This window comes from Pteropus medius, unplaced genomic scaffold, assembly GCF_902729225.1.
Source record: "Pteropus medius unplaced genomic scaffold, Ma_sr-lr_union100, whole genome shotgun sequence".
Classification (NCBI taxonomy): Eukaryota; Metazoa; Chordata; class Mammalia; order Chiroptera; family Pteropodidae; genus Pteropus; species Pteropus medius.
The window spans coordinates 11351798-11367652 of record NW_024352784.1 but is presented as its reverse complement, the minus strand read 5'-3'; positions in this window follow the sequence as shown (position 1 = coordinate 11367652).

Sequence of the window (15855 nt, the reverse complement as noted above, 5' to 3'; positions counted from 1 at the left end):
AAGTTTGATTCCTCTTTAATACAGCAGCCCTTCACTTAAGTGAAGAATGCAGTCCTGTCATCCAAGTCTTATCTAGATTAAATTGCAGAGTCCCTTCAATCATATTTTTGGGGGCATGATTTTTCAATACCTCGTGGACCCAGCTAACCTCACAGAAAAACTGCATTTGTAAATGTTTCTTTTAAATTAACACATATTACTAAAGATCAACATAGAAAGAAAATACGATAGATCCTGAAAAAATATTCACAGCATATGTTAGAGGAAGGATTATTATCTCTCTAGTATACATATGGGAAAAAACTCTGTACCATACACCACACATATCTTTTTTAAATTTAAGACCAAATTAATAAGTAGACAAAAGGTATGAATCCAAAAGTCACACAAGAGTATTTGTAACTAGTTTATAACTAGTTTATAAACAAATATCTAGAGAAATAATCAATCTCATTAATAACCAAAGAAATAAAGACAAAAAAAATGATTATGACGTGCCACTCTATATGTAAAATCAGTAAAGGAAAAACTTTTCGTCAAAATAATATCTGGTACTAATGAGGGCACAGGCATACTGGTAAGTTCAAAAGTACAGATACTAGGATAAATTTGTACAACTTACAGAAACAATTCGGCAATACCTATAAAGAGCAATAACAAATGTTTATATTCTGATCCAGTAAATTCAATTCTGGAAGTTTATCTTTAATCATGAAAAGATTTTATATTGTTTATAAAAGAAGGCTCAAATAGCCAACAATAAGAGATATATTTTAAAAATTCAATCTACATCATCTAATATAATGGTTTAAAAGTCTCCGTACCCACATGAGAAAATGGCAATAATATACAATTTATATTTAACAGTTAATAAACAGTTAATAGTATTTTTTAAGGTAAGCTATAAAACTGTATATGTACTGTTATTTATTGCAACTATGTTTTAAAGAAAAACTCTTAAAAGTTTGTAAATAAACACAGCAAAATGTAAATAATCGTTTTACTGTGATGGTAGAATAATTTTTTACTTTTTTTCACTGTAGCTGGGAGACTATATGATGATTGTACTCATACGCTCTGGGGGCTTGCTGGTGCACTCTTGGAGGCTGCAACTGCAGAAATATCTAACATCTCTGCAGCAAATTCAGCTAAATCATTCTTTGCTTTGACTAAGGATTTCATCAAAAGGACTTTTTAAATAATAATAATGCATTTATTTCAAAAGCAAGTGTTGCCAAAAACAATTTTTCCTGAAACCTAAAACTCCAGTATCTTGCAGCTGTAAAAACATATCAGTTCGGTAGGGATGTATATATATTTGTCTAAAAGATGTCATGGTTATTTTTATTTGGGAACAGCTCTTGCAGTTGAAATTATAAATCTGTGCTTTTTTTTCCAGAAGAAGATAAAAATATTAACACGACAGCCAGGGTTTCATTTTGTCAGGAACAGCTTCCCAAACAGCTCCTTGAGAACATTGTTTCATTTCATTTGCTGGCTACCATGGTGAGGGTCTCTCGCCTGATCCTAGTTCCGGCAGTCATTAGCTATGATACTATATGAGCAAGTTATTTCACTTCTCTAAGCCTCAGTTCTCTCACCTGAAAAACGAGAAGAAGAATACTAAATTACAGATGTGTCGTCAGGAATAAATAAGAAAAAAGTGTGTATTTTCAAAGACCTATCAAAGCACTGGGAATAGAAGGGATTACGAGGTGTACAGCTGAGCGTAGTTTCCCACTCCCCCACCAACTCGCAAGTTTCCTAAGTGAAATGTCAGTGTGGGGCAAAGTCTGGCAAAAAAGTATCCTTCACTATTATGAGGCCAGGAACGCCAATGCAGACCGGGCATGCGCAGAACTCCTTTATCCAGACAGCCCGGATTGTGGGTTCGAAGCCCAGTGAGTGGCCTCCTTTGCCCACTTGAGAATCCCAGATCCTACAGCTCAGGTAGGAAGGGCAGATCACTGTAGAAAGAGCACAAGCAAACAAAAGAGTTTGCGTGCACAGGAGCAAGAGGGCCTCCGTGGGCCTAACCATAATAGAGCTTAGTCTGGGCTTCACAGGCTGGGGCATAAAAGCAACTCTGGTATGTCTGAACTTTACAAAGCATGGAACGAGATGCTAAAGGAGCACAAGGGAGCAAGAAATAGGTAGTAGCACTGTTCCCTGAGCAAGAGAAATTCAACCCTTCTAGAAGGAAGAAGATGACAAGAAACTAGGCCTATGTAAGCTCTGAATTTTAAATGGTTCAACCCAGTGGATGCTCCCCTCCGTGGTCCAACAAAATGTGTTCAGACATGGGCGATCTGTAGCAATGCTCTTCCTACATGAAGCGGAGACAATGAGGTGGAAGTGAGGACTGCTGAGTCTCCCCCAGCCACTTCAAAAAATCCCAGTTGAGGCATGCCAGCCATTTCCTGTTGGGACATAGACTGATGCAAAGACTTACAAAGATAAATTTTTAAAAATCACCTTAACAGTGTAGCAACAGAGTGAGGAGTTACAAAATCCTGCCCCCGAGGCCCTGGATTCTGAATGTACTTCCGTTACACCCAACTGTACTAAGGATCCCCCTCTTCCCCTGAGTTGAGGCCTTGTCTTTCAACTTTCCAGGACTGGGCTCACATGTCTGTTTTCCTTATAACTACATATCTTTCCAATAAATGCCCTGTTCTCTTGTTCTTACACCACCTTCAATGGTTAGGAGGCTGGAGGCAGGCCCTTACACACCGCTGGTGGCCCATAGGGCTGGCACAGCCTTTGGGAAAGTCCACTTTGCTGCAGCCGCCTTTAGCTTAGTGCATGGCTCCGTCAGAAGGGGGAGAACACCACTCGGAGCCTGGACGTGGACTCAGGCTGGGGCCCACAGATTCCGCACTATTATCAATGAGACAAAATAAATGAAGTTGGAGCAATCTGAGCCCCATTATTACAAAGAAAAACTCATTCATAGACATTATCTTCTGATTTAATATTTTCTCTGATTCTTCTTTAATGCTGATTATTTTCCCATCTTATGTCCTTCAGAAAGGAAACAGAGGGCACCCTCACCTATGCGTTCACAGCCTCAAATATCCAACACGTTAACCAAGCTGCAGTGAAAAACAAGCTCTTATGATTCTTTTATGTCCTGATTTCATTAATATTTTTAAACTTGCTGTTACTTAATTTTCTATTCTTACACCTGTTCACATGTTTTCTATCTGGGAGGAAACCTGCCACATATTGATCCATAAAATGAAAACCTAAAAACTAAATAAATAAACCAAGAGTCTGGATAAAACTAAAAATAATTTCAATCACTCTTCAGAGATGCTGGAGAGGAGAAGGTTTGTGCAATGACCAAAGTTGGACTAGCTGACCTCCAAGGCCCTTCCAGCTCTGAGAATCTTTATGAGAGTGGCTTTTGCTTGGAAGGTAAGTCTCTTGCTGGTAGGCCCAGCTTCATTCATTGCCAGGATCTATACCCCTTGTCCTCCAGTGGGTAGGTCCTGGGGGTTCTACCTGACTCCTACCTGTGGCACCATCCTCAGTCTCTGGAGCTAGTCCTGTCAGGAAGCAGGCATGAGAATTTCATCCTGGCCATCTCTGTATTGTTCCTTCAAATTCTCAGTGACCCAACGGCAGGAACTGTGCCTTTGCACTTCTCTTGGTTCAGGCCCTGAACACAGTAGGTCCTCAGTGAGTGTTTGCTGAATGAATGAGGGAATGTGGCTCCCTGTGCCTAGTCTCCATCCTGGCAGCCTTTCCAGCAGCCCCGCTAAGGAAGACACTGTGAATTAACTTGTTCAAGCTTCTCTATGGTATTTTCTCAACAGAGGCTACAAAACTTGAAACAAAATTTCCAAAGTTTCTCTTTATCTAGATTCTGAATGTGATTTGGTTTCCTTAATCAGATGCAGTGGTCTGAGACTTAAATTCAGCATGGGAGTTGCACCAGGAAAGAAACAAAGCTTTGAGGCATGTATTTTTTTGTGTGGATCAGAGTTGAATTTCCTTGGGTCCAGAGACAACGGCTGTGGCAGCAGCTTCCTGGTTCCACAGCTTCCCGATTTGGGCTAAGGCAGCAACCCTGCAGCGTGACGTTAGGAGCCATTCCTGGAAGCTCCATTTAGATCGTTTCTTTGGCCCTCCCAAAAGTTCTATGAGCCACAAATGCTTTTTCATAAACCCCTTTCTGCTTAACCAGGTAGTACAGATTCTGTTATTTCTAACTATGAACCCTCTCAGACTGCTCCTGGCCTTCCACCTTCCAAAGCTGTTCCCCAAACTCAGACTCCCGTGTTCTTCATCGTGGCTCAGTTTACCTAAGCTATATTAAGAACTTGTTCTGCTTGGGGCCCTGGGCTACACTCTGGAATTGCTGACATGAATGGGACCTAGTCACTGCCCTCCTGGTGTGTACAGCCTAGTGAGGAGGGAATCCAAGAAGGTTTTAAATGGAAAAGATTATGCTCTGGGATGCTCACTCGGAAGGTGGTTCATCTCCATTCCACAAGTGTTCATTCACTGAGCACTACGCGGAGCATCATCTGAAAATGAAACTGGGACCAGTAAATGTTTCATGAGATGAGGGATTTTTAAATTGACCATGAGCAAATAGCACCATCCAGGCTGACTGCCATAAGGACAAAAATGTACCCATGCCCCACCAACTACGTTTTTTCATAGTAAAGGTTCCTGCTTGTTGTCTACAGCAGCACAAGGGACACTCAAAAGCTTACCCCTCTGTGACTGCTGGGGGAAAAAATGCTGCTTGTCTTGAAGATTCCAAGGACTTTGTGCCATTCCAACTTTACCTCCTACTAATTTCTTCATTCATCCTGAGTCTCAGGCACATCTAACTTCTATCATCCCCAAAACATGACCTGTCTTACCTCCCTCTAATACTCCATGCTGCTCACCTGACATGTCAAGATCTTATCCATCCTCCATGGCTCGGTGGAATGCCACCTGTGCCACAAAGCCTTCATCAGTCCCTGGATATAGGATTCACTTGTCTCTCACCTGTACCATAGACCTTTGACATTTACAGATTTTAATATTCTCCATTTTGAAAATGTTCAAACCACCCTAAAGTTCCAAGACATGGACCAATTAGGAATTGTGCTGAGGAGAGAAGTTGAATTACAGCTGCTGTGAAGCCGGCTGGGGTACAGGAAAGGGTCACTGAGCCAAGAGGGTGGTGACAAGGTTGGGTATAAATGAGGCCCTCGAGGTTCAAGATTAAGGAGAGTGATGGTGCTTCTTATTTCCATCCTCACCTTTATCCCATTCCATTAGAGATGAAGAGGTTGGTAAGGGATTTGAATCTAGTTCTTGAATCCCAGCAAAAGGGCATCAAGAGATGCAGGCCAAGCCCTTTAATAAGAGAAAAGAGGAAGACTATGCAGGGAAGATGACCAAGGACCAAGGGAGCAGAACTGAAGCACTGCTGATTAGTAAGCAGAGTTCAGACAACAGTTGTCAGGTTGGAGCTCAAGGCTCTAGTGTCAGAGAACTAACCAGGTACCCAGGAGCCAAGCATCGTATTTCCATACTCTTTTGTTATATCTATTGATCGAGCCTGATAGGGTCGCAATATTTCTGTTATATTTTTTTCTGACTCCTGTGGGAGATTATGAAGCTATAGAACCTCCTTCAAGTGCAGAGGTCCCAAAGGCCTTGGTATGTAGCATCTGAAATGTGAAAGTCTACTGGACTTGAGAAGAGCCTCCATCACAACACCCATCACCTGGGAGAGTGCCTTTCCCTCCACTAGACTGGCTACAGACTTTGTCCAGGTGGCCCTTAAAATTATCTATGAGATCACGGATCAAAATGGAGCAATCACAGTGCTTGTCCACTTGACCATGTTAAACTAGTTCAGTAATAAAATTGAATTCAAGCTGGCCTACGAATCTTTTTCCTTTGGATGTTCGAACCTGGAACCAGAGGAAACTCAGCCTCTCTCTGGTGGTGAAGTTAGATGAGTTGTCAGAGGCTGTTTTCCTATCATATGGAAAAAGTCAGTCTGCAGTCAAATAATAGAAATACACATTAGTAGTTGATAGATGGTCATGGGGATGGGGAGCAAGGCATGGGGAATGCAGTCAGCATTAATGTATTGGCTAGGTGTAGAGCCAGAGGGGAGAAAAAGCAATCAGGGGGATCGTTTCATAAACTATATAAATGTCTAACCAATGTACTGTATACTTGAAACTAATAATAAAATAAAATTTAAAAGAAAAAGAAAAAGACGATCAATTTGAGCATGTGTTATATCTAATGTGTGACACATATATATGTCATAGAATTTTAATTGGCCTCAAGTTTGCAGCTGAAGTAAAGAACATCAGTGGACGAATTGAGTATTTTTAAAAATTATTATTCACATTCTGCCAGTGTCCAGAAATCATTGGAAGCCTCTTGCCGTAAGAGACACCTAGGGTATGAGACTGTTAAAGTAAGGACGAGAGCAGGTGCTGGCAGATGAGCTCTAATCTACAGAATGCTAGGCCAGTCCTCTGTGCCATCATTGTCATCTGTAGTAGCTCCTGATATGAGCTGCCCACACCATTGATCTTGAAATTGCCCACAACTTCTCCTTTTGAATAAATAAAGATGAAGGTGTAAAAAATAATAATAGAAATAATAGTAGTAATAGCTAACACTTTTTAAGCACCTTCTATGAGCATAAACCAGGAACTATGCCAAGCCTTTTATGTGTACTAATAGATTTAGTCTGATAATCTTGTTTACAAATGAGGAAACAGGCAAAGCAAGGTTAAGTAACTTGCTCCGTATCACACAGTTAGTAAGTAACAAAGCCTAAGGTCATCGGGCTCTGGAGCCCATCACCTTAATCACTACTCTACCTTGCAAAGTGGGCAGGCAGAAGGGAGTAACAATGAGAGACGGCAAGAGTCCTGGTTATGTTCAAGGCCTTGTTCCAGTTGTTCCAGACTTCATCCGGAACTGTTCTGCCCTGTGTCTGTAGAGGAGGATGTGTGTGCAACCAACCCAGGGTTGGTTCTCAAGGTGAGTTTCTGTCACTCACAACCAAAAACTTCCTGACAAAGATAGTTATTTCCCCAGCATGTAGCACGGCGTCCACCAACAACTTTCTTACTCTGTATTTTACTCTTCCTATCTCAACTGAACAGCCAAAATGAGATTCCAATTCCACATGAAATCGTATTCTTAAAACCCTCCAATATCTTTCCAGTGCCCTAGGAGAAAGTTGAAACCTCTCTGTGTAGCATACGAAGTTCTTCGCGGTGTTGCTCCTGCTTCATTTCTCACCGTTACCTGCCTCTGCCCCCTTCCCATGGAGATCTACAACTAGAGGAAGAAAAATGAATTCCTGAGTGCCCATGTGCTCTCCTCCCCCAACCCTATCACCATTTTATCTAAATTCACCCTAATTGCTCACAAGTAGCTCTCAGGCTTGGTGTCTGTTTTGGGTCCTGCTACTTTCCCTTCTTCAGACAGAAGCTCAAGTTCTTAGCACTCCCAATAAGGACTGCTCACCTGGCTAACTCCCAAACACTCTACCCACATCATTTCTGTCCACTGTGCTTCAGCTACCTGGGATTCTGCTACCAACTGAAATGACATATGAGAAAGTACCCTGCACAGTGCTTAGAACATAGTAGTTGCTTAGTATGTGATATTTCCCTCCCTCCCTTCTTTCCTTCCTCCCTCCCTCCCTCCTCCCTCCCTTCCTTCCTTCCTTCCTTCCTTCCTTCCTTCCTTCTTCCTTCCCTTTCTCTTTTCTTCCTCCCTCCTCCCTCCTCCCTCCCTCCCTCCTCCCTTCCTTCCTTCCTTCCTTCTACCTTCCTTCCTTCCTTCCTTCCTTCCTTCCTTCTTTCCTTCCTTCCTCTCTTTCTCTCCTGGAAACCCTATTATTAAAGTGCTATTGTCTTCATTCTGCCCCCATGAAAGCATCTCATGGCAGACTCTCTACTTCATCTGCCCTGTGGCATATCTGAGAACTGTCAGGCTTCCTGCCCAAGTCCTGGGATCCAACAAGAACGGGTCAAGTCCTAATGCCTTAGGTCAAGGTGGGTGCTACTTTAGGGTCGGGGTCTTTGGCTGCAGGTTGGTATCAAAGGACCTAGCTGTGAAGAGGGAAGGGGCCCCCCAATAGGGCCTGCCCACATGACACCTTTCCCTGACCCTAGATTCACTATAAAAAGAACAAGCTAGCTATTCTGGAAGCACTGTTCCATCTTCATAGCAATTCTATTTGTGTCAGCAGAAGAAAGAGAGTCGGAGCATCCCATTCTGGTATAATTGGCACAATTATCCCTTAAATGTGATAATTACAGTTTGATCATTTTGTAGGCAAAGAGAAGATTGGTTCCAAGATTTTCTCCTCCTTGTTGGAACTTTCTGTGAGGAAATTGCTTATGTTCCAGAACCACAGGCTTCATATTTTAAATTCAAATGTGAATGTCTTCCAGTGCCTACCTTACTGAAAGAATATAAATTCTGAAGTTTCTCTTTTGTGCTGCTAAATTTGGGGTGAACCAAGGCAATTGTCTAGATAATTTAAGCCACAAAAGCTAGACCCTTTGCATGTGTTCATCAACAGCTTAAGAGCTGACTGTCTTGTCAGAAGATACACTGCCTTCTTGGCATCCATTTAACCAAGGTAGTAACATAAATAGTGTCTCTATCAAGGCCTTGAATACAGAATAAAAGCTATAGTCACATCACATCTGTGAGCTGCATAACTGGTCTGCCTATTCTGAACATCAAAATCCTATGTGCATGATTCAAGGTTCAGAACCTTATCATGGCTGCAAAAAGTTGAGAATAACCAAACTCGACCTATGGGATAAACTATATACAGATTACTGTGCATATTATTTAAGCATAAGTATGTATAAAACCAATTATAACCACCACAATGGGATGGAAAGATATGTTCAGCACCAATGAAATTCTTTGACCCTTAGCCAGGTGTGTCTAAAGAAACATTTCCTATTTCTTCTTTTCCAGGAGGTCTTCATTTGTCATCCTGCTTCTGTATTATGATTCTTTTCTAGGTCACACAGGGTGTTCCATAAACATCTGCCTTTAATGGCTACCTCCTGGTCTGGGGGTTCTGAGAATTGCAGTCGATCTACAGTAGGTCCAAGTTCATGCCTTAAGTGCTGATAGAATCACTATATCGCTATTTTTATGGTTTGAGTGGCCATTATTCCTAATGCACCAACACGAATATCCATAAAATGCTCAAACTTAAAGAGGTTCACAATCCTGCTGGCCTTTCTGCAGCTGCTTGGAGCTGAGCAATGTTACATGTGTCCCTCAGGCTTCTAGAAGGAAGAGCACCACCTCCAGACTTCAGGAGTCTCCCACCACCCAGAGGTCCTCTATCCAGGCTACCTCTCATGTCACACAAGTATCCTGTCCTGACTGAAGCAGTCTGGAGTATTGCAGTTTCTTCATTTTAAATTCTCGTCTATCAAGCCTACGCATATTCTTATAAACCTAGAGGATACCCTTTGTCATTTCTAGGTCTTCCACAAGCATATGTCCACTCGATCCACTTCAAAAAGAAATGCCCCTTCCCTCAAAAAGTTGAACATAGAATTATCACATGGCTCTGAAACTCCACTCCTAGGTATATAACCCAAAGAACTGAAAACAGATACTCAAACAAGTATGTGTACAGAGATGTTCACAGCAGCACTATTCATAATTGCTGTGCAAATGTCTATCAACAGATGAATAAATAAACAAATCATGGTAAATACATACAACGGAATATTATTCAGCCATAAAAAGTATTAAGTACTGATATACGTTACAAAGTGGATAAACCTCCTAAACGTTAAGCTAGGGGGAGTAGAGAATGAGGAAAACCTGCTTAATAGGCAAAGGGTTTTACTCTAGAGCAATGGAAGTATTTTGTAACTAGATAGAGGTGTGAGTTGTAGAACGTTGTGAATGTACTAAATGCTACTGAATTGTTCACTTTAAAATGGTTAATTTTATGTTATGTAAATTTATCTCAATAAATTATTTTTAAATTATTTTTAAAATGGTTCATTTAAACATAAGTTAATTTAATTTGATTTTAAATTATTTTAAAATAAGTTATTTTTAAGAAATTTAGCTTTTTAAATTACAGAAGGAGTTACAGTAAAAGAAAGACCTTCTTGATTATAAGAGCTGTAAACAGGGTAAGATGGCAAGAGTAAAATCAATCAAGGGCCCCCAAATTCTCCTCAAAGTGGTATAGATCAGCTCTCTGGGATGGGTTTGTGGAGTCCACGGCCCCCCTGGATAGCCTGAGGTCACAGTAGGAGAAGGCCTGAAGTAGGAGTCAGGGCTCTGCCTCTACAAAGCCAGCTCTCTCCTTTCTGAGCTTCAAGCTCCCTTAGCTGCAAACCCAGAGAACCACCTCACAGGGACATTGTGAGGCTTAAGGCAAACAGTGACTGTGAAAGTACTCATTGCCCACCATAAAAATGCAAGGTTTTCTCTGCAGTTCAGGGTTCGAATTCCAGCTTACTTGTAGGCCCTTGTTCAAGTTAACCTCTCTAAATCTTGCTTTTCTTTTACCTACCTTGCAGGATTGTTGTGAGGACTGGCAATTATACATGCAAAGTGCCTATTGCTTTCTACTTGCTCAGCCATTTAATAATAGAAGCTATTATTAAACGGGCAGAACAGTTCCTGCAGGGCAGGGGAGGAATAAGAGCAAGTGAGCGAAATGGGTGTGGAGGGTGAAAGTGTGTCAGCAGAAATGTTGTGACTAGCACAGGATTATGAAAGCCCAAGGGAACCAAGTGATTTTGGTGTGCTAGAAACGGCATATGTGCCGCCCCTTCCCTCTCCATAGCAGACAATGCCAATCAATAGCAATAGTCTTTTCTGCTGTGCCAAGATGTGGCCTCACACAATATGATGCTTTGTTCTGAGCAGTCAATTGAAAGGAGTTGTTATGAAGATGAAACCTGTTTGCCACCCTGTATTAGATGTTTTGTTTTCTTGAACAAAAGAAAAAAGAAAACAGCTTCTTGGAGAATGAGAGGTCATGTGTCCTTATGAACAGCCGAGATTTCACAACATGTGTCCTGTGCCCATTGAAAATAAATGGTGGAGGAAGATTAACAGAGGTGACTTCCCTGGACAGTGAGCAGCATGTTCAATTCTGAGCTCAACCAGTTACTTGCTCTGTGATCTGGAACAGGTCACTTCAGCCTTCTGAACTTTAGTGTTCTCATCTGTAAAACAGGAGCAATAATACCTAACTCATGGAGTTGCTAAGGAGTTCACATGAGCTAATGCTTATGAAGGAGCTCATATGACAAGGTAAAGCAACACCTGTATATCAGTTCTTCAAGAAAGAACTGTGGTTGGGGAGGAGAGGACACAGGCCATGGTGAGACTTTGGTGAGATCTGCCAGCATCTCCCACACTCAAGTGCAGAAATTGGATCCCAAAGGTGAGGAGACCCCGAAATCCTATGAGATCTGAGGCATCAAACTACCGAGTGAGGAAGGCTTCTCTGATCAGGCACCTTGATGCAAGCTGCGTACAGTGTGGACTCCTTGTAGATCCTGCCAAAGATCAATCCTGGCCAGGGAATCTCCCAATTCAGTATCCAGGACAGGGGCCCTACATGAAATATTTGGCTCTTACTTCTAAAAGTCCAGACAGAAGGAATGAGCAAAGAGCCAGCAAAGACCCTTTGTTTTCAATGCCACTTGCCAGCTCAATGCCCTTTGGAGATTCCTCTTTATGCATGGACGGTGTCAAAGAGAACTTGAGAGCCGGCCTCACCTTTTCCAATCTCACTATCTGAATCTCTCTACTCTCAACCCATTGCTCCAGCCATTCCTTCAGTTCTCAGATGAGCCAAGTTCTCTCACACTACTTCTTTTCCAAGAGTTGTTGCCTTTTGTACACGACATACCCCACACCACTGTCCACCAAATCCATTTAACTAAACTACTTTTCCAGTCATCCTTCCAAACTAAAGCCTTTCCAGGGCTCCGTACTTTAGGTAGTATGATCCTCTCTTAGACATTCCCTCAGAGACCTATACATTTCCTTCATTATAGTACTGATTACAGTTCTAGATTGACAGCAACCTGAGGGCAGGATTGTGTCTTCTGTCTGTAACCTCATGGCTTAGCACGGTGACTGGCACCATAAATAGTGTTCAATAAGTATTAGGAAAAAAGAATAAATGAATAACCAATGAGAGATACTAGCAGATATGATATAACATTACAAAGTTATAATGTTTTAATAGTTCTTTCCCCCCCTTTCCTTTTTTTTATCATTCTTTCCTCTAATTCTAATAGGGCCCCTACTACAATTCAGAAAAAAAAAAATTTGCCTCAGATTTGTGGGGGATAGGGGTTACTGATCATTTTCAAACTGTGACAAATTTGATATTAACATAAAGTAACACAAAGCTTTTGTGACAATGGGCTCCACTGACTCTAGAATTACACAAAAACTAAAAGGAGTTGCAGAACTAAGAGCAAAGGATTGTCCTCTGTTCTGTCCACATACTCCCTCTAGTGTCAATAACTCCAAGTAGCCGCCTGAGTTCTGTGTTGTCTCTCAATGCCTCACTTGCCTGCTTTAAAAAATGCATTGGGATTTCTTCACATCATCTATTCCAAGAAGTGGAATAGATGTGAGTGGTCCAGGCTGCATTCTCTCTCCTTGAAGTCAACAGCGCTACCGTCATAGCGGTGGAGCATCTCGTGCAACTGTGTCCAGCCTGGGTCTCCAGACCTCTGGGCATCAAAGGAAAGAGTATTTGGGTCCTTGAAAGTGTTCTAACATCTCAAAATGTCAAAGGAAATTGTGCCATCCCTAGAGATGAAACTGGAAACCTCCAAAGAAATTGGCAAGTGTTGTTTGCCTTCAGCTGGAATTTATCAGCTTGGATCGGCACTGCTTATCCCCCCACCCAATTAACTGGTAGTTTTCTATGGCTCGAATCAATTGAATATGGGAAAATAAGCAATGGCTCCATACGTGTGCTTGGTAAAGAATATAAGGTATGTTTAAATTGGAGCCTCATAAAGGTAAAAAAATAATAATAAAAGTGGTCCTTTTTCACAATGAAAAAGCCAGGACCTACTTCTCTGCTACCCTATTGGCCTCTGAGATATGGATAAACTAGGTTGCTTTGAGAGAGGCAGTATTTCTCATGGCCAGGCCACCTCATCGGACATTTGGAGGAGAAATAATTCATTAGCCTATACTAGTGAATAGCAAATAGTTATTTGCTAGAAAGGCACTCTAACTGGCTTTAATCAATTTTGGCTTAAAAACTTCCAAAGTCTCCTGAAAACCTATTGTATGAAACCCAAATTCCTTAGTCTTTTTTCTTCTTCTTCTTCTTTTTTTTTCTTTCAGTTTTCTCTCCTCCAATTCCACCCGATCCTCCAAATAACTCTTATGTCCCAGTCTATCAGGTCTCTTCATCAAACTATGACTATAGTTTGAAATTTTATTCATTCGTTCAGCACATATTTACCACAGGCTCGTTATGGGCCAGGCATTATGCTAGGTGTTAGAGATAGCAGTGACAGATGTGTTCTCTATGATCATGGAGGATACAAATGAGAAGTGCAGTGACATGGGAAGGTTGGGTTACTATAGGAGTCTATAACAAAAACATGAAATCTACATGTGGAGAGAGGGGGACTGCCTAAAGAGGTGGCATTAAGGCTGAGATCTAAAGGATAGGAGGGAATTAACTGGGTGAAAAGGGAGGAGAAAGCGCTCCAGGTTAAGAGAATCCCATGTGCAAAGGCCGCAAAGTGAGAAGCAGCAGGGAGATTACTAAGCATCCTTGCTCACTCTATCCTCTCTCCTAGATCTCTTCTCTACAGTCTTGACCTAATAAAAACTCTTGAAAATGGGGCTTAAAACTTATCTATTATTATAGATAATCGTGACCAAAAAGTATCATTTTCAGCTGAACCAAAGGATTTATTTTCTGTAATATTTACATGACACTAATCTATTATTACTTTGTATGGACATTATTCTCCTAGTTATATTCCACTTTCTTGGAGAGCAGAGATTTTTGCCTATAGAAGAAAATCAAATAGTTGTTGGACTGAATTTGTTTCTTTACATTCCTCACACCTAGTCTTAAACCTAACTGGCACTCAGATACTTCTGTGACTGAAATTGAAAGGATGAAAATAAAAATTTAAGTCCAAAGTAAGGCAATGATTATCAAGAACTGTGAAGGGTTGATTTAAAAAAAAAAAGAAGAAGAAGAAGAACTGTGAAGGGTCTGAGATCTTATCCTATTTGCAAGCTATAAGTTAGCCTATCACAGTTGCATGGATGCTGGCAATGAGAAGTACAATGTCATGGGAAGACATGAGGCTCCTTGGCCAGAGAAAAAAGATGTAATTACTCATGGCACAGCAAGAAGTATGAGTATCAGCTTATTTGTGTCAGTTCCCTTGTCATGGGGGTGATGTAGATAGGCCCAGATGTGTGTCTGAGCATGCGGTGGATTGCATTACAGAGAGGAACCTTGAAGTTGGAAAACCCAAATCTTTTATAGTATGCAGTAAGCATGAAGCCTTTTACTCAGAGAGAGACACTATATTTCCTAGTGCTGTTTTTCATACAAATGTCTTTAAAAGAAGAGTCCATAACAAGGCAGAGAGGGCCTGTGTGTGTGAGGCATGCAAAAACATGAGAGACCCATAGAGAATTATTTCCCAACATCGAGCAACAGGGATTATTACTAAAAATAGCTACTGTTCCATGGGTGTTTATATGTGCCATGTAGTATGCTAAGTATTTTATATGTATTAGCTCCTTCATTCCTCTCAACACACTTATGAGAAAATGTTAACAAATTTATGGGAAAATAGTTTTATAAATTAAGACTTTCAGCATATAAATAATAGCTACAATGGAGATTTTAGAAACACTAAGAAGCATTAGAGAGGTCTCAGGGCCCTCTTGGTAGAATATGGCTGTCCCAGCTCCTGACTTCATTTGCTATAGTTACATCCAAGCTTAGAAAATGATTAGTAATCCCTGAATCAAAGTGTCAATTCCAGAAAAAGAACATGATTGGTTGAGCTTTGGTCACATGACTAATCAATACTATATTTGTGTTGGGATATTTTACAGTAATATAAAAAATAACCAGGATTAATAAATAAATAGATATACTTTTTTATCATTACTTAATTTAAGTAAAATATTGTGTTCCCACTTACTGGTCTGTATCTTCCAGTGGCTGTGAGCTCCTCTATTTAACAGAATTGTAATCATATTGGAGACACAGTTGACACTTGAACAACACAAACTTAAACTGCACTGGTCCACTTACACATAGACTTTTACAATAAATACAGTCAGCCTTTTTATTCGCAGGTTTCACAACTGGGGATTCAACCAACCTTGGACAGAAAACAGTATTTTTGCATTCTCAACAGCGTATTCCCAGCCACAAATGGAAAATACTATTCTCTGCCCAGTTGATTGAATCCATGGATGGGAAGGGCCTACTGAAGAGTCAGTTATATATAGATTTTCTAAGAGGCAGTAATCAGTGCCCCTAACCCATACTCTTCAGTTGTTCCAAGGGCCAACTATACATAAATACGTAAGAATTTTCCTGTCACTGAGGATTTTTTAATACTTAATGGTTGCATATTATTTCACTTTGGGACACTTCTGCAAGTTACTGAATCACTTTAAATATTGAGATTAGGTCCAATTTTTCATTTTTATAAATAACATAGCAAGGCTATAAATTTTAAAAATCTTAGCTACAGACGTGATTATTTTTTCTTAGGATAGATTCTTAGAAGAGAAACTCTGGCTATTCACCTTTTAGAGTTT